At 42.1% G+C, this 19,715-nt stretch overlaps 1 protein-coding gene across 2 annotated transcripts in view; it reads right to left on the bottom strand.

Moving 5' to 3' along the window:
- C3H4orf19 (chromosome 3 C4orf19 homolog) overlaps positions 1 to 19,715 on the bottom strand; it is a 150,491-nt gene that overhangs the window by 38,480 nt on the left and 92,296 nt on the right. For both annotated transcript variants that reach the window (XM_054485617.2, XM_063663593.1), the window contains exon 2: positions 9,201 to 9,250. The gene's annotated coding sequence lies outside the window, so the exon portion shown is untranslated. The remainder of the gene's footprint in view (positions 1 to 9,200; positions 9,251 to 19,715) is intronic.

Raw genomic sequence — 19,715 nt, 5'->3', positions numbered from 1 at the left:
GAGGGCACAGTGGTTTTCAGAGCACTGGCGGCAACCCTGGGGCTCCTGGTGTTCATACATTTTAAAGAAAACTATGTAAAAAAAATAAGTTCCCAGGAGCCAAAGAAATCAGCCTCTGAGGATAGAATGTCTGGGTTAAAATTGGTGTTTCTCAGTGACAGGTGTCCCTGAACCCTCTGGAATCATATCACTAGAAGGGCTGCCTCTCTAGCCTTTACCAAGGCTGGCCTTGCTGGCCCTGTGCACCTGAGAGGTGCTTCCACTGTAGGAATGCTGAGGAATAGGCCAGGGCCTGGTCCTAGGACTTTCTTGCTGCTGGGTTCACAGGATCTTTGATATCCATGTTGAATGTGGAAACACATTCAATGTGGTTTTTTTGTTGTTATTACAACATAGTGATGATGTCACTCCTTTTTTCCCTCCTGTAGTCTTTACGATAGCATATCACAGTCATTTTCATAGACTGAAAAACGTTTCATGTGGCCCTTTCCTCTATTCAAGATCTGATACTATTTTTTCCCCCATCTAGTAATTAGCCTGCTATCCTTAAGACAGGTGTGTGACGAATGCTCACAGCTGTGTGCAACATCGCTGACTTCACAATGGCTCCACTGGGTCTTGGTATGCACCAGGCACTGTGCTAGTTTCTGGGGATATGATGGCACCCGGGTGCTCCCTGGGAGAGCGTATAGTCGTGTGTGTGTGTGTGTGTGTGTGTGTGTGTGTGTGTGTGAGAGAGAGAGAGAGAGAGAGATTGATTCTGGTGAAGCCGGATGGCATTTAGATGAACATTCAGGAAGACTGATCACACCACACCAGCAGTTCAGCAGAGTGGTTAAGTGAGTGACTTAGGATCAGAGTAGTCAGCAATTCCACCTCCACCGCTTACTAGCTTTGTGACTTCTAGGCAAGTTTCTTCCCCTCTGTGAGTTTCAGTGGCCTAATCTGCAACACGCAAACGATGATAGTTACAGTTTATGAGGATTGTTTTGAACATTAAGATAAGGATGCATAGCGCTTGCTATAATGTCTGGCATACAGCCAGTACTTAATCACAATAAGCAGTTAGCCACTGAGTGTTTTCTATGTGTCAAGGACTGTTTTGGGGACTTTCATCTTTCATGTATTAACTCATTTCAACTTTAAAACAACCCTTTAAGGTGGGAATCAGTATTTTATAGGTAACTAAATGGGAGGTTATATAACTTGCTTGCCCAAGGTTGTAAAAGTTGAAAGTAGGACAGTGAAGGTATTATTAATGTTGTTATTGCTTTTATTATTATAATATTTCTGGCATCCATCCTAGTAAGTTTATTTTATTTTATTTTATTTTTTTGAGTCCGCTGGATTATGCAAGAAGCAGTTTGTGCTTCAATAGCTTTTGCAAGAGAGAGCTGGATTCTCTAGATTTGGGCTGAATTTTATAGGTGCAGTTGCATCAATTCACCAGCAGATGGCAGGATATAGCAGTTATTTTACTCATCTCAAGAGAAGGACTTCGTAAAAGAAAGGCCTCAGGACCAGGCGCGGTGGCTCACACCTGTAATCCCAGCACTTTGCGAGGCCAAGGCGGGTGGATCATTTTAAGTCAGGAGTTCGAGACCAGTTTGGCCAACATGGTGATACCCTGTCTCTACTAAAAATACAAAAATTAGCTGGGTGTGGTGGTGCACCTGTAGTCCAACTACTTGGGAGGTTGAGGAAGGAGAATCACTTGAACCCAGGAGGCAGAGGTTGCAGTGAGCCAAGATTGTGCCATTGCACTCCAGCCTGGCCAATGGAGCAAGGCTCCATCTCAAAAAAAAAAATAATAATAATAAAAAGCCTCAGAAACAAGAATTATGGGCTGGGCATGGTGGCTTGTGCCTATAATCCCAGCATTTGGGAGGCTGAGGTGGGTGGGTCACGTGAGGTCGGGAGTTTGAGACCAGCCTGGCCAACATGGTGAAACCTTGTCTCTTCTGAAAATACAAAAATTAGCCAGGTGTGGTGATGTGCGCCTGTAATCCCAGCTACTCAGGAAGCTGAGGCGGGAGAATTACTTGAACCTGGGAGGTGGAGGTGGCAGTGAGCAAGATCAGGCTACTGCACTCCAGCCTGGGTGATGGAGTAAGACTGTGTCTCAAAAAGCAAAACAAACAAACAAAAAAAGAACAAAGAAAAGAAACAAAAATTATGGCCCAAGAAGTGTAGGTGCTTTGCTATGCGGCAAGGTTACGGAGTAGGTGATGTGGTATTTTAGATGGTTACTGTATTAGTCAGGGTTCTCCAGAGGGACAGAACTAATAGGATAGACATATATGTAAAGGGGAGTTAATATTAAGTGTTAACTCCTACCATCACAAGGTCCCACAATAGCCCATCTGCAAGCTGAGAAGCAAGGAGAGCCAGTCCGAGTCCCAAAACTGAAGAACCTGGAGTCCGATATTTGAGGCAGGAAGTGTCCAGCACGGGAGAAGGATGTAGGCTGGGAGGCTAGGCTAGTCTCACCTTTTGACGTTTTTCTGCCTGCTTTATATTTGCTGGCAGCTGATTAGATGGTGCTCACCCAGATTAAGGGTGGGTCTGCCTTCCCCAGCCCACTGACTCAAATGTTAATCTCCTTTGGCAGCACCCGCACACACACACCCAGGACCAATACTTTGCATCCTTCAATCCCATCAAGTTGACACTCAGTATTAACCACCACGGTTACTGTCACCTTTAAGCCTGATGAGACCCGGGCTTCCTCTAGCACTGGCTAGACATGGGGTTTATTCTGGTCTGGCCAAGCAACGGTGAGGTCAAAAGGCTCCTGAAATTCTACAGAGGCCTCTTCACACAATCACTGCACATCAGAACTCCATCTGGGTTGGTCTCTGCCCACTGTACATTTGGACAACTCTGTGGAAGAGCCTGGGGGAGGAAGGTGTCCGTGGGGTCAAGGGGGTCCTGTTCCTTCCCCCAGATTAGACCCGGTGCTGCTCCTCCTCCGTGGCTGACCTTGTGCTTCTCCCAGATTCAGAGGCTGCCTGTGGTGTGAGCCAATCTCAGAGCCCCGCCTTCTGCATGAGGGTACATGGCCATGAGCTGGGAGGGAAAGGTAAGCCACAAAATAAATATGGCCCCATAAGAAGGTTTTGGGGGGAGAAGCCCATTATTTGATATCTAAAATTAACTCAGAATATCATGGGTGAAAAGGCAACATTTGCATGAATGACTAGAATGAAATGGAAGGCAAGCAGAGATGTCAAGTTCTGCCAGTAGCTTGTGGTCATCCTCTCCACACTCCCCAGCCTCCCAGATCCTCCTGTACCTGTACCCTCGTGGGGAAAAAGTTTGAGAAGCTATGTTCCTATTCTCTGGACTGTAAATTCCTGGAAGTAGGCTCCTGTTTGGAGCAGACAAGATGTAGTTCATTAATGAATAAAGATTTGTGTGTGTGTGTGTGTACGTGTGTGTGTGTGTGTACGGGGTGGAATTCTGTAGACGGATAGGAGCACAGGGCACTGGGTCGTGAGGAATCCACCTGGCTCTGAGTGGGGCCGGACAGCCTGTGTTTCTAACAAGCTCAGCATCAATCATTACTAAAGGATCTGCTGAAAAATGTCAGACACCGGGCTGGGCACAGTGGCTCGCACCTTTAATCTCAGCACTTTGGGAGGCCGAGGCAGGTGGATCACCTGAGGTCAGGAGTTCGAGACCAGCCCTGCTGACCTGGTGAAACCCCATCTCTACTAAAAATACAAAAATTAGCTGGGCATGGTGGCAGACACCTGTAATCTCAGCTACTTGGGAAGCTGAGGCAGGAGAATCACTTGAATCCAAGAGGTGGAGGTTGAAGTGAGCCAAGATCGCACCACTGCACTGCAGCCTGGGCAGTAAGAGTGAGACTCCATCTCAAAAAAAAAAAAAAAAAAAAAAAAGTCAGACACCCCTGGCATCAGTGCATGGTCACTTTCATTTTTTATGGCTGCATTACCAGAAGTACTGGTCACGGTCCTATGAGGATCACATGACTTAAACATGTGACAGGGCTGGCAATGTGTGTCTTGCAAATAGTAGGTGCTTAGGAAATGTTGGCCATTTGCATATTCATGGCAATTGTCTGTGAGAATATTCATTTTTTTTTTCTTTTTTTTTTTTTGATACAGAGTCTCACTCTTGTCACCCAGGCTGGAGTTCAATGGCACCATCTTGGCTCACTGCAACCTCCGTCTCCCGGGTCCAAGTGATTCTCCTGCCTCAGCCTCCTGACTAGCTGGGATTACAGGTGCCTGCCACCACGCCCAGCTAATTTTTTGTATTTTTAGTAGAGACAGGGTTTCACTATGTTGGCCAGGCTGGTCTCGACCTCCTGATCTCAGGTGATCCACCCGTCCCAGGCTCCCAAAGCGCTGGGATTACAGCACTGGGACTGTGAGCCCCGGTCCCTGGCTCAGAATATTCTTTAACCATTGGGCGCTAGTTCCATTTAGACACTGTGTAGAAATGGGCAATGTTTTGACCAAATCTTCCCTGGAAACACATGGGAACTGGGGTGTGTCTCCATTACAGAGAATGTCTCTGACTTTGCTAAGTAGCCGTATATGGGAGATGGCAGACATCTGGAAGAAACTTGAAGCATTTGGACAAAATTAAGTTCTAAAAATGCTGAGGAAGTTTTAGAGGTGGCCATGTGGAGAGGAGTTTATATAATATAGTCTGGTAAGGCTACAAATAGATTTTAAAGGAAGCACAGCTCAGGGCCACCTGCTTGGAATAAACTAGTTCAGGGTAATTCCCAGAATCTTACAGTACCCGCTGTGGACTGAATTGTGTCTTCCCCCAAATTCACATGTTGAAACCCTAACTCATTGTGAGTGTAATTAGAGATAGGGCTTTCTGGAGGTAATTAAGGTTAAATGAGGTCATCAGGGTGGGGTCCTAACATAAGAGGATTGGTGGCCTTATGAGAAGAGGAGAGAGTATTCCCTCCTGAGCAACCTCGGGAAGATTAGAAAAGGCTTGTGTGTGAAAGTGAATGGTGCTGGTGGGTCCAGAGCACACTGAGGAGAGGCCACGTGAGGACACAGTGAGAAGGCAGCATCTGCAAGCTGGAAAGAGCTCTCCCAGGAATCGAATTTGCTGACTCCTTGATCTTGGACCTCCTGGCCTCCAGGACTCTGAGAAAATACATTTCTTTTGTTTAAGCCACCCAGTCTAGAGTATTTTGTTATGGTAGCCTTAGCAGAGTGATACAGGGTTCTGATTTGAAAGAATCTTAGAAGTTATCCTACCCAACTATTTTATTTTATAAATGTGCTTCCAGACTCAAGACTCGAAGCAAGAACTGGTCGGAAGACAAGAAAAAACCTACAATTTGTCCCTTACTTGTAGATGAACCTACATGTGCAGAGTTGGAACCCAATATTCCTTTAAAGTACAGTAAAAATAGGTTTTGCACTTGGAAAGACTGAGCACGGTTTAGAGGCCTTAAACAACCCCCTACTAGGGGTAAGACACTCTGCTAATTGCTAAGACTCTAAGAGATAGAAGATCTCTGCTGTTTGTTAAATGACTCACCAACCATTCAGGCAACAGATATTTCCTGAGCACCTATTATGTGCCAAGTACCAAACTTGATTCCAGGGATGTAGAAAGAGTTTACTGTCCAGGAAAGGAGACAGGTATATAGATACATGACTAATATAGTGTCATAAGTACTAGATTCAAATATGTCATATAACATGCTATATAGGACAAGTAGCTCCAGAGTAACTGTAGGAAGATTAGAAAAGGCTTGTGGGCAAAGGTAGGCAGACAGCGGTTCTGGTAGATTTCCAGAGCACATTCCAGGAGAACAATGTGCACTCCCATTGCCCTGTCCTCAAACAGCATCATCTCTTTCGTACCTGGATTACTGACTGCAACATCGCCTTACTATCACCTATACGTGCTAGTGTCTCTGGCTAATATATTTGCCACAAAGGAGTCATGATCTTTTTAGGCCATGAATCTGGATCATTATCACTTCCCTGCCTAAAACTTTTCAGAGGTATCTCATGCTGTCAGGATATCTAGTAGCATGCAATAATGAAGATGATTAAAATATCAAATGTTCATAGTCCTTCTTATGTACCTGGTGTTCATCGATATGCTTTTCATATACACTTGGTTCTCATTATTTGTGCATTCTGTATTTGTGAATTCACCGACTTACTAATGTTAATTTGTAACCCCCAAATCAATACTCATGGTGCTTCTCTGGCCGTTCCTGGGCATGTGCAGAGTGGCAAAATGTTTTGAGTCATTAGATGCTTATGTTTCTAGCTGAGCTCAAACAAGATGGCACTGTGCCATATTGTAAATGGGTATCTTCTCATGGCCCCATTGTTTGCATTTTGTGCTTTTTGTTGGTGATGTCACTGTTAAAAATGGCCCCAGGAATAGTGCTGACGTGTTGTCTAGTGGTCCTAGGTGCAAGAATGCTGTGATGTGCCTTACAGAGAAAATGTGTGTGTTAGATAAGCTTTGTTCAGAAATGAGTCATAGTGCTGTTAGCCCTGAGCTCAGTGTTAATGAATTAACAATACATATGCAAATAAAGTGCTTTAACAACTGAAACACACATAAAACAACGTTATATATTGATCAGTTGATGAAAATATTGTGACCAGAGGCTTGTAGGAACCTAACCCCATATTTCCCTTGAGAGCAATGGTGCAGTATTCACTAACTCCTTGTTTGAAGTGACTTTCTATAACATAACTACAGTGAATTATGATTGTCGACTGCAGCAACTCACTTAAAATTAATAAGAAACTTATACAATAATAGATGAAGTCTTTTCTATTGCATGCACAGCTTTCTGGTGCATTGTCTCCCCTTTCTTTCCCTGGCCACATTGGCCTTCTTTCAAGTCTTTAAAATTTATGTTTTGTTCCTGATCTCAAGGATCTTGTCATAGACTATTTCCTTTGCCTTCTCACCCCACCCCATCTAAACCAGCCAGTTTAAAACCCTGTTATTCCACCTCATGTCACCTTTCACTTTACATTCTTACCACAACTTACAGTTTTATTTAATTCATTTTTTGACTTCTTTCCTGCCTTCTCAACTATTCAACTCATGAGGGTGGAGCCTGCAAGTTGCCTGCAAGTCTTAACTCTGCTTGTTTGCTCTTAGGCAGAGGAGGATGAGCATATGAGGAGGATTGGGAAGAATGCTCAGAGAGGGAGGAGGGAATTGGGCTTTATTATCAAGAAGCAGTAGAGGAGACAGTCTTCCATCAAAGAGTGTCAGCTGCCTCAGAGATAAGGAAAGGATGGAACAGTGCACCTGAATTTCATATCAAGGAGGTTGTTGGTGGGAAATGCAGGAAGGTTGTAGAGCAATGGAGGTGCATGCTGGGGTGCAGCAGGTTAAGGAATGCATGGGGCATATGAAAAGGAGGAGAGAGAACTCTTATGGAGTTTGGCTGAGATGGAAAAGATGAAGGGAATAGTCACAGTGGACAAGGATATAGGATTATAGGATGGTTTTGTAGCAGGTGAAAGATAAATACCTTTTATAAGCCAAGGAGGAAAAAAATAGTTGAAAGAAATTGAGAATAGTAGAAAGAATGGGGGAAAATCTAGGATCAAGTCAAGATCACTAGTGAAGAGATACACCTTAGAAAGACGTAGAGATATATACTTTTCCCTTGGAGCCTAGAGGGAAAGAGGCAAGGGTGATTTTAAGTGGAGACAGTTCTAGATGCAGGGCGGGAAGCTGGAGGACTGTAAGCTGTGAGTTTCTTGATGTAGGGGGCAAGGTGTCTGCTGGAAGGGCTAGATGTGAAAGCTCCAAGTGACAAGGTTTGGAATGGTTTGTTGTGGAGGGGAAGAGCAACCACTGAAAGGCAGCTGAGCAGTGCTGAGGGTTGGCCTCAGCTGGCCACCAAAAATCTGAGTGATGCCAATGCATGTAGTTCTGGCATTCTTTCCCTCTCCCAGCAGTGCCCAGAGATCAAGGTAAAGGCCCATAGAATGTGGGTTACTACCCTGGTCCCAGGTTGAGGTATAAGGCAACAGAGCTTGGGTCTTGAGAGTGCTGGCAAGCGTGGCTAAAGCAATGGACCTGGAGCCTGCACTAAATGGTTAGGGCTGTGTGGTCAAGAGATTGGCTAAGGAAGAAGAAAGAGTCCTGCAGGGTGAGGATCCTAATGAGGTTAGGGGGAACAAAAGCAAGACCAGTGACCTGGCATCCTTGAGCATGAGAATTTGGAGCCATAAGAGATGGTGGCATTGGCACATTAGCGTCTACAATGAAGGACATGGTCCAGGATGTGGCCATGGAAAGTGAAATGTAGTGGAAGTGAGGATGACTAGAGTGTAGAAAGTCAGAAAGGCTTTGGGCCTATGGTATTGAATGATCTGGAGCCACTGGGAAGTCCCCAGATAAAGACAACAAGCAGGGAAAAGGACAGAATAGGCCAATGGCATGAACCTCAAAGGAAGATAAGGTTTGCAGATAGGAGGCAGCTTGACCATCTAGAATTTGCAAAGGGGAACAAGAATAATGCATGCACCACTTTCAGGAGACACAGAGTGAGGGGACCAGGCTGGTTCCACTGGAGTAAAATATATAGAAGATTATATTGCAAGTTCGGACAAAGATGGAAATGGTAAAGGGCTTGGGAAGGAGACTCAGAGAGAAATAAAGAGAAGGAAGGTCTGTATTCACAGTACCTGGGTCCTAAAACAGGAGAGTATACTGGAATCATCTTGAGGGCTAGTCATTATCCCAGAGCCTCTGATTTAGTGGGTCTGAGATGGGGCCTCAGAAACTGAATTTCTAACAAGTTCCCAGGTGAAGCTGATGCCGTAGGTCCTGGGACCACACGCTGAGAGCCACTGTTCTTTGGCATAGACATTATGGGAGAAGCTTGAAATTGCCTGGGGACGGCGGGGATAGTTTAACTGGAAATCTTTTCAGTGTGGAGACTTGGTTGAACCATGCATTATCACACTTGTTTTAGAATTGTATCTCAAAAAAACAAACATAAAAAGGAAACAGCAATTCTACTCGAACCTGAGTGAGCCAGAAAGAAAGAGACTTTGGGGACTTCTCTGTCTACTGGCTTTAAGGTTTTCGGTAATAAAAACTGTAGCAGAAGACCAAATGATAGAAAATTTAATGGAAAGTGAAGAGAATAGATTTTCTCACCAAAGCATGAAAGATAAAATAAAATAGCTTACCTGTTGTGGATATTGTCTGTTAGGTTTCTCTGGAAGTTTAACTTCTCTTCCTGCAACAACAAAAAAGTTGAACATTGAGATCTGTGGGTTGCCTTCTTTTCACAGCCAGGTATTATCGTGAGTGTGACGGCAGGAAGCGTTTCCTGAGGGGCACTGGGCAGTAATGTGGGGAAGGAGTTCCTGGCTTGGAACAGTTTGCCCAGGAAGGCAAGGGGTTTCACATTTATCAGGCTGGGGTTTGCAGCCCAGCTCCTGACACTCAGCAATCAACTCACAGTTAACCACAATTTCAGTCTGTAAAATAATATTATAGTGAGATTTCAATGGAACATCATATAAACTGTTGATCACACACTGGAAATGTTGGAGTTGCCCAATAACCGAAAGCCATCTACTATGGACTGAATGTCTGTGCCCCCTGCAAATTCATATGTTGAAACCAATCCCCAGTGTGATGGTATTAGGAGGTGGGGCCCTCTGGGGATAAAATTAGTGCCATTATAAAAGAGATCCCAGAGAGCTGCCTTGCCCCTTCTGCCTTATGAAGTTATAGCGAACGATGGTTATCCATGAAGCAGGTTGTCACCAGACGCCAAATCTGCTGGCACCTTGATCTTGAACTTTCCAGCCCCCACACCTCTGAGAAATTTCTGTTGTTTATAAACCACCCACTTTCTGGTATTTTCTTACAGCAGTCTGAATGGACTAAGACATTCTAGTTGTTATTACTGTCGATAAACATTACATGACAATGTGCCTCTTCTCTGATGGACAAAGTTTTGACTAACCGAAAAATCCCACAAAAAAACAAAACAACAACAAAAAACAAGCAAAGTTGAATGAATAAATGTGTGGTATTTCAATAAAATACACGATTTAGAAAATATCTTTGTTTATGATGTACAGAACTTAAGAAAGCAAAACAAATGTCCAGATTTTTATTCACTTCTCCATGATTATTAGAATAATTTACTACATATGGACACATCATTTTCAAGAAAGGCTCTTATTCCACTCTCAAGTAGACTATATATCGAGATAATGAGCTCTGTCTTATGATATTGGAATGGTTTTACATCCTTTCAGTGATTCAATTTTATATTCTCGTCAGCGAAATCTTTTCACTTGGTTATTTTTTTAAATTGTTCAGTAACTCCTTAAGCTCTGATACATTGCTCAAACATTGTCCCATGATTATTCTATTATTCTTATTTTTTATCATAGTATTCACATTCAATTTAAATATTACTTCATAAGGAAGACATGAGAAATGCAAGTCCATGCCTGCAGGGAGATAACCCTCTAGCAGGGAAAAGCAAGGAGGCGAGAAGAGCTTACAATGAACTACAATATCATTCAGAGTACAAACAATGCCATCAAGGGGACACCAACAAAATCCTGAGGCGGTTCAGGTAGGGAAGAGAGTGTAACTGGGAGGCTTCCAGAAGCTGACAGCACCTAAGCCAGGCACTGAATCAGAGAGGAATCATATCAGATGAAAAACTAATAAAGGGGCTGGGTGTGGTGGCTCATGCCTATAATCCCAGCACTTTAGGGGGCTGAGGCGGGTGGATCACCTGAGGTCAGGAGTTCGAGACCAGCCTGGCCAACATGGTGAAACCCCGTCTCTACTAAAAATACAAAAAATTAACTGGTGTGGTGGCAGGTGCCTGTAATCCCAGCTACACAGGAGGCTGAGGCAGGAGAATCGCTTGAACCTCGGGGACAGAGGTTGCAGTGAGCCGAGATGGTGCCACTGCATTCCAGCGTGGGCAACAAGAGTGAAACTCTGTCTCAAAAAAACAAAAAAACAAAACAAAACAAAAAAAAGAAAAAGAAAATAAAGAAGAAAAACTAATAGTGAGCAGGTGTGTCGGGAGGGTGTTTTAGGCAAGGGGAATGTGACAGAGATGAGGCAGAAAGAATGGAGTATTATTTAGTCAACAAAGAATTCTGAACTCCTACTGTGTGACAAGCCCTATGCTATGCACAGGAAACTGCAGATTTTAGGTAACAAAAACTGTAGTGAAAGACTGTTAGAAAATTTAATGAAATGTGGAAAGAATAGGGTGGGATGCCAGGTGGTGCGTCCTACAGAATGACAGCCTGATGGGAGCAGTAAATATTCTGGATTGCTTGATGTTTAACGAGGAGACTCAGGGGGAACAAGGATTTCCATGGAGTATTAAGAGTCACCCTAGGGAGTGAGATGTGGAGCGGGAAGAAGGCAGAACCATATGATTTGAACATCTACATCTATGGGGTGAAGGGTTCTGGGTGAAAGGAACAGACAAGCAGCAGTAGAAAAGGTTTGAGGTACAGGGCTCTACAGTGCCTCAGATGAAGAGAACAGCTACCAGCCCAACAGCATCAAATGCTGTGCAGAGGATCGAGACCATTTTAAAAACTGGATCTTTATCTTGACTTTGATTATACTGTATTCCCTGTAGAACAAATCCAAAATCCACCTCTCAAGCCACACCCTTTGTCTCCTAAGCACCAGACCCACATTTTGCATGTGGATGATGCAGCATTTCTGAAGAGAAGACCTTAGCAGTCAGTTCCTCCACAACCATTTTCGGGAAGATAAAGAAACCAGACGGCATGAATCTTAGTTACTTATCCAGGGCCATGCAAGGAATCGGTGGGGAGGAGCCAGGACTTGTTTCCTGGCCTCCTGTCTCAGAGTGTCCTCTATGAATTGATAACGTCACATAATTCTTGTTTTTGTTTTGAACAAAGTACCCAACTCTCTGTTAGAAGCTACTCTCAGATGTCTGCACACTCAGTAAGCTGTTACTGAGTGCCTAAGAAGTGCCATGTAGAGTGTTAAGCACTGAGAGTATAAAAGGGGAACAGAACGCCCTACTTGCCCTACCATGCAGCTTACCAGGTGGTTGGTAGACAGATCAAAACCAGTGGTAAGTGCTTCCTAGGAAACCAACTGGATGTGGCAATTTGGAGTTATAGGTGAGAATCCACTTAGAGTGAGGGTTGGACGCTTTGAGAGGGTAGCATTTAAACTGGGATCTAAAAGATGAGATGAAGCCAGCTATGTAATGAAAAGCTCTCATTAAACCACTGCGCTGTTAAAAAACTTTAAGTGGTTCTGTATTGCTTACCAAATCTTAAATATCCTGAGCTATGCATTCAAGGCCTTCTACAATATAACATCCATGGCCTTCCTAGTTTATCTGGGCCACTCCTCCAGCTACTTTCTATTTCCAGCCAAACTAGACTTTTCATTATTCTTTAATGCCAATGCTTCTATACCTTTGCATATATTACTTTCCCCAGTTGGCATACCTCCTTACCAATCAATAGTTTGCAAAATTCTATTTATCCTTCAAAACTCATTTCACACACCACTTTCTCCAGGAAGACTTTGAAAAATTCCAAAATAAAGGTAATTACTCTATTTAAAATATTTCTAGGCCGGGTGTGGTGGCTCACACCTGTAATCCCAGCACTTTGGGAAGCTGAGGTGGGTGGATCACCTGAGGTCAGAAGTTCGAGACCAGCCTGACCAACATGGTGAAACCTTGTCTCTACTAAGAGTACAAAAATTAGCCGGGCATGGTGGCACACGCCTGTAGTCCCAGCTACTCAGGAGGCTGAGGAGCAGAATTGCTTGAATCTGGATGCGGAGGGTGCAGTGAGCTAACTGCACCACTGCACTCCAGCTTGGGTGACAGAGGAAGACTCTGCCTCTAAATAAATAAATAAATAAATAAATATTTCTAAAGGATCTTTAAGCTCTTTGTATTAGTCCATTTTCATACTGCTATGAAGAAATTCCTGAGACTGGGTAATTTATAAAGAAAAAGAGGTTTAATGGACTCACAGTTCCACGTGGCTGGGGAGGCCTCACAATCATGGCGGATGGTGAAGCAAAAGCAAAGGCACATCTTACATGTCAGGAGGCAGGGCAGTGTGTGCAGGGGAACTGCCCTTTATAAAACCATCAGATCTCATGAGATTTATTCACTATCACGAGAACACCATGGGAAAAACCCACCCCCGTGATTCAATTACCTCCCACAACACGTGGGGATTATGGTAGCTACAATTCAAGATGAGATTTGGGTGGGGACACAGCCAAACTATATCACTCTATCAAGGTGGATAGCTCTGATCACTTTCCATCTTGGATTATAGTACATAATTAATTTATACAATGTTCCCTCTATCAGACTATAAACCCTCAGTAGAGAAGGCCATGGTTTCATCAATGTTTATCTGCACATTATGCCCCTTGGCACAGTGCCTTGCATATAGGTGGTACCTTGCATGTTTTAAAAAATTTGACTTAAAAATATCATTGGCAATTTAAAGATGCCTAATACCAATGTATAATATTGTAACACAACAATGCTCACATTTTATCAATTCTAAAATGTACATGTATTCATTTACCTTTTAACATATCTGGAATTGGAATGTATCTCACAATCATTGGCACATCATGGTTACATTGGCAGCATTATTTTCTATCTTTGTGTTACATAAGTAATGGTACATGTTACAATCAATGTCATCTCATATTTAATGAAATGTGCCATTTAATCCTATCTTATAGTTTATTTCAGCAATACATTATGCAAAAATTTTACAAACAATACCCCATATCAAACAAGTGTCTACTCTGTGCACAGTTATACAAAGAAGTCCTTCTAAGATGAAACTAAGAACATCCAGGGATAAAGTAAGAAGTTTATGAACTCCAAGAACTATAAAGATCAGGTGTCAAAATAACAATAACCATGAAATAAGATGCATCAAAGAAGTTATAATTTTTCCCAGAATGACTTTTTGAAGTAATAAATCTTTTCAAAAATAAATATTTTTTGGTATACTGCTGGTGCCTGGAAAATATGTGTTTCCATACATGGATACAAGTATAAATAACTCATTTGTTGGGCAAGCTAGCACTGGCATGACACTGGCTTGTCCATGGCGAAGACCTGATGCCTGGTACAGCCAATCAGCACTAAGCGTTGTGGGAGTTTGGGAGAAGATGTAATCCCACTGCAACGATGCTGCCGGGAGAGGCTTTATGGAAAAATGAGGCCATGAGAGATAGGTAGAAATTAATTAGGCAGAGAGGACAGTTTTAGTAAAAGCAAAAAGGTAGAAAAGAACACGACTTGTATGAAAGACAATGGAGTGACCCATGTTGGATTTTGGGGTCACAAGGTGGATATGGCATATGTGGCCAGGTTACTGAAAGTAGGTCCAGAAGACCAAATATGACATGATTGGCAAACAAATTAGGTTCTGAAGTGGCGAACGACAAGATGGAAGCAATATATTAGAAAGCATGACCTACCAGTAGTAAGCAGAGAAAATGAAAAGGGTTGGGTACAGAAAGACTTGCTAAGAGTTTACCCTTTGAATTTAATGACGAGATAAAAAAAAAAGCCTGGCGTGTGGTGGCATCAAAGGGAATCCACAGGAAGGAGCAAATTTGGAAGTGATTTTTTTTAAGACTTCTTGGATTTTTGAGTTAATTTCTACTGCCCCTGGTTTCTCTTAGCACATTGGTTTATATGTTTATTACACATAGCATTGTACAAGAGTTATGTAGCCTCACTAGCTCTTTCCTTATGCATAAAATGACAATGATAATAGTACTGTAGCAGGATGAGCTGCAGGCAAAACCTCTCAGACACCGAATTTTAGAAGGAAGGGCTTTATTCAGCTGGGAGCATTGACAAGCTACTGTCTTAAAATCCGAGGTCCCTGAGTGCACAATTTCTGTCCCTTTTAAGGGCTCGCAACACTAAAGATTTTACATGAAAGGGTCGTGATTTGTTGAGCAATCTAGGGGATACATGACAGGGGTTTCATACACTGGTAGTCAGAGTGAAACAGAACAGAGCAGGGAGTTTCACAATATTCTTCCATACAATGCCTGAAATCTATGGGTAACATCAGGTTCTAAGTCGTGAGTTGATTTTTAACTACTAGGTTTAGGCCAGGCAGGCCCAGGCCTGGTTTTGGGCCTGGCCCCAGGGTGCCTGTCTTTGATTTCACTTCCTTGTTTTTTTTCTTAAAACAGGTACTGAGTATAAAACAATATAAAACAATATGAGAGGGTCTCTCTCTTCCCTCATTTCCCCCTTTTGAGACTCTCACTTTTTATTAGTGGGAGTTCCCATTCTTATTTTTGCTACTTATGTCTTTTTGTGCAATAGATTGATAGTGATTTATATAGTACACTTGTGCTGAAGCATTTTGGCGAATTAAGGTAGCGATGAAGCTTTTTATCATTTGAAGAAGTACAGGTAGTAAACAAGGGAGCAGTAAGCAGGTTTCTATTACTATTATAAGTCCTATTATAAGAGTTTTAAATTTTTCTAGTGCTGGAAACCACCTTCTAAACATGGCTTAAAGGGTTGAATCCGTGCTACACTTGGACGGGCACATGTGCCAGTTCTGTCATATTTCTAACTATGTCTTTGACTACTTGCCTTTAATTATCTATGTGTAGACCGTAATTAGTAAGGTTAAATTTCCTATAGACCTCTCTTTCAGCTGCTAGCAAGTAGTAAAGGGCCAATCTATTTTGATAGATAGCATTTCTTATCTGAGTTTTTTTTGCCAGGCCAGAATAGTCAGGCTTGACCGGTTTTATTAGTGATGATTTCCAAAAGAGCTTGCAACCGTATGATTCTGTTGAGCATGTAAATGGGGGTCCAGTATCCCCATGAGCCATCTTGTGTCTAAGTGGCAGGCCTATAGTATTGTATAATTTTTTTAGGGGGCCCTTTATCATCTTTTTAATTACCTATGGCTATGCTTCATTTTTCATGGGAAGCACAGACAGGGAAGCCCAGGAGTTTGCCTGTTTTTATGGGCAGTAAAAAGAAAGATGGTTTAATGGTGCCAATTACACAGCTACCTGTCCACTGATCAGGCAGCTTAGCATAGGCTCTATGTCCACATATCCAGTATAACCCGGTGGGGGCTGTCCAGTCCCGGTGGAATTCTGGGTGGGCCCAGACAGTCTGCAACCTTGGAAATTACTGAATGGATCTCTTTCTGTGTAACTGGAACTCCATCATGTAACTGTTTTTTTTTTTTGTGGTACTATTATACAGTTTTTGTCCTAGGCAACTAAATCACCCTACAGAATGAGTGAATTTTTTCTTTTTCTAGCTATGCAATATTGTCCAATAATTGAGGCCTTTAGAACCTAAAAATTGTCAGGGTGGTTCTTCTGGGCCAGGAATTCATTAGGAACTGGGTCTGTAGGAATTAACTCTCGGGCTTCCCACGGCCATTGATCTCCTGTTATATAGTTCCTCCACAAACACAACATGAAGTGACTTTTAAAGACTGGGCTTACATGTTCGGCTAATTGCAAAAACAAACTTTTAGTCTTTCCTGGAATCTCAGGTACTGGCACATTTAGTTCATCATAGAAAGTCTGAAATACTGGTTCTGGAGAGTGTCTTTGAATGTCTCCTTTTATTAGGATGTTTACACTAGGATCTAGTCCTTTTCCATCAATGCCCAATGATACATATTTTCCTTTATTTCATTTTGGGTCTGAGGGGTTTGTGATTACCAGTTCTAAAGGGTTGCAGCTCCCACTTGTGCAGGAGGGGCGGCTTTTCCTTTCTGGAGCCAAACAGGATATTTTTAATCCTCTTTCCAAGTAGGTTCAGATGACACAAGACCAGTATTGACACATCTCACATAAATATGATTCTTGACAGATACACTTATTTTTTTTCTGTGTAATTTTTTTCCAATCTAGAGAACTGCACCCTATTCCTTGCTGATTACTATTAATAGCAGCACAAGCATCAAATTTCAAGGTTACATGTTCGGGGACCCTTCTTTCTTCTGTTCTAGCTATTACTTTACTTGTGTCACCTAGAAAAGGACCAGTCCTTAGTCTTACTTCAAAGACTGTGATCATGGGAGGTTCAGAGGGGTCATAGCACACATCGGGCTGGTCACTTCCTGGATTACATACTTTGTACTGAGTGTTATTATACAAACAGGTTCCTTTTGGAGTTCCTAGGCATTCATAATAACTATAAAATAATAGGACTGTAGCAATCTTTTGTCCTACCTCAGTGACTTGATGTATATACTGGGAACAGCCCTCAGTCTGAGGAAGGTCAGTTGAAGTCCTTACTGTACAAGTCCAAATTTTAAGGAAAATAAGTCCCACGATGAGTTTCCTCATGCTTCGGCCTTGTGTGGACCAGTCAGCTTCTGGGTGTGACTGGAGCAGGGCTTGCTGTCTTCTTCAGAGTCACTTTGCAGGGGTTGGCGAAGCTGCTCTCATCCACGTACAGCTCCCAGTCTACTGATGTTTAAGGGTAGTCTCGGAGGTTGGGCCTACTAGAATAAACTGAGTCCAACACCTCTAAACAGTTATGTTTAACTGGGCTCTCTGATACCAGGAGTAAGGTGGCGGGGTTAGGGTGTTGCAAACTTCAATGGTTATGTGGGGATTTTCACAGAGCAAGATTTGGTATCCAGTTAGTCTAGTAGTTATTAGCTAATGATGTCCTTTGGTATTTATTAAAGTCACCACAGCATGGGGGGACTTTATGTTTAGGTTTTGCCTAAGAGTTAGCTTATCTGCTTCTTGTGCTAACAGGGCCATTGCTGCCAGGGACCTTAGACATGGGGGCCAGCCTTTGGAAACCCCATCTAGTTGTTTTTGAGAGATAGGCCACTGACCTTGGCCAGGGCCCTACGGTCTGGGTTAAAACTCCAACTGCCATTTTTTTTTTTCCTCTGGTTGATGAAATGCCAGGGTGAAAGGGATAGCCAATTGGACTAATGTATAAGTGCCACTCCAGTTATTCAGCAGAGTGTCCAGTAAAAGTCCACCATAATACTACCACACATCCGCTTGGGGATGAACAAGGGCTGACTGACTGATAAGCTCTTGAAAATTCTTAAGCTCATTGCATCACTTCAGGTCTCCATGGAATGCTAAGTTTCCTCCCTGTCGTGAGAGACACGAAGTGAACTTAAGTGTTGGGAGACGGAGGCTGGATGGCCCTCGGGGGCTGACCCACAGGGACTTTGGGATATAGCAGAGAGAGCTTGGCATGACTTATTACTCCAGGCTGTAGAATTCTGGAAAAGAGCTACCATGCAGCCCACGGCTGGTTGACTGGAGGACCACCTTAGTGGAAGGGGGACAAACAGGTCCTCTGCCATGTGCACAAGCATAACAATTGCTTTTGTTTAACGTGCAGATGGAATATTTGATCCATTTCAACCAGGCATTTCCATCTTGGTATGCTGTTTTAATTGCCAAAGTTTGTTTTAAGTCTTTAACTTTTATGATCCTCTAGTAAAATGAATATTTCTTTTAGGACCTATTTTTATTAGTTTTTAGACCAAAGAAAGCTAAACATCGTTTTATATTTAATAATGTTTCTTGTATGATTTTTATACCAGATAAACTAAATTTTACCTTTATATTAGTGTGTTATTAATGTCAAACTTAATTTTAATAAAACCTTGTAGACATATTTATCCAACTTTTCATGTTTGACCATAAGGTGAGATTTTATAGACTCTTTTTTTTAACGTTTTATAATTTTTGTTAAAGAGCAGGTTGATGCTTTAAGAAAAACCTGTTGCATTTTTCCTTTAATGTCCAGTTCACAGAAAAACTGGATGATACCTTTTTAACTTTAGCTAATATGTTTATACACAGAATTTTCTTTACAATTAAAGTTTTAAAACTTGCTTAAATTTTTAAAACAATACTTTTTTTTAAACTTTTAATGGAGGTAAAAATCCACATTCTTATTCCTCCTTATAATTTTTTTACCAAAGGTATATTTTACTTTTTTTATACACCTTGCACATAAACTGTTTCTTCAGTAGTACTCAGGAGGCCTTATTACTTTGAAATTATACAACATTTTTTGCATAAAATTTTTTTATAACTTTTTTCTTTTATGACTTTCACAGACAATTTTTCGATGTGTCTCAACTTTCTGACTTATTACAAATATTTTTTTCTTTAAACAACCAGTTAATTTATTTCAGGACAAGAATTTACCATATAACACTCTTTTGATATAAATTCTGCCTCTCCCCTTTTTTTTTCCTTTTTTTTTTGAAGATAACCTTTTTTTTTTTTTTTAAAGTGAACTTTATGTCTTTGGACTAGACTGTGTAAGGCCACAAGATTAGAAGTTACCATAATACATGTTACACTATTAACTTTTAGCAAACTTCACTTTTGTTGAAAACCTTGTAAGTTTGGGATTTCAATTATCCTTTGTTATTAATAAGACCTTGTTTAGTCTAAATTAACTTAGAATTGGTATAGATGGCCTCTTTTTCTCTCTGCTGGTCTTTCCTTGCCTCTGCCAGCCACTTATGCTGCTGTTCTCTTAACTACTGTTGGGTGGGGAAGGGGGTCTAAAACCAGGTGCAATTGTTTATGTACAGAAACTGGTCTGGGTGCCTTGGCTTACAGGTTACCTTGTGTCATACCTTTGAAACAAGGGACCTGTCCAG

The sequence above is a fragment of the Pongo pygmaeus genome, chromosome 3 (genome assembly GCF_028885625.2).
Source record: "Pongo pygmaeus isolate AG05252 chromosome 3, NHGRI_mPonPyg2-v2.0_pri, whole genome shotgun sequence".
Lineage (NCBI taxonomy): Eukaryota > Metazoa > Chordata > Mammalia > Primates > Hominidae > Pongo > Pongo pygmaeus.
This window is presented reverse-complemented; position numbering and strand designations above follow the sequence as displayed.